Source organism: Amblyomma americanum, chromosome 8, assembly GCF_052857255.1.
Source record: "Amblyomma americanum isolate KBUSLIRL-KWMA chromosome 8, ASM5285725v1, whole genome shotgun sequence".
NCBI classification, from domain to species: domain Eukaryota; kingdom Metazoa; phylum Arthropoda; class Arachnida; order Ixodida; family Ixodidae; genus Amblyomma; species Amblyomma americanum.
Window position 1 is genome coordinate 50,147,741 of NC_135504.1, and position 312 is coordinate 50,148,052.

The following is a 312-nucleotide window of genomic DNA, read 5'->3' on the forward strand; positions in this document are numbered from 1 at the left end:
CGGCAGTATGTTCCACAGGCGACAGAGTATTTCTGCAAGCACATAGAGAGAAAAACAGAGAGGGATGGAGAGAAGAGCCACATTGAGCAGCTGCAGCAGAGTTGTGTCTACTACTGGGCAGAGGGCGCTCCTAATGCGTGAACGTTTTTTGTCCTGGGCCCGGAAAGAACATACTGTTCTTGCATATTTCGGAAGCTGTCATGTGACGTGACTCTTAGCCGTCATAGATGACATTTCGGACTCTTATAATTCGATATCTCAATCTAACAGACCAGCACGCAGTTCTGTGCAATTGTTTTGAAACACGTGCAT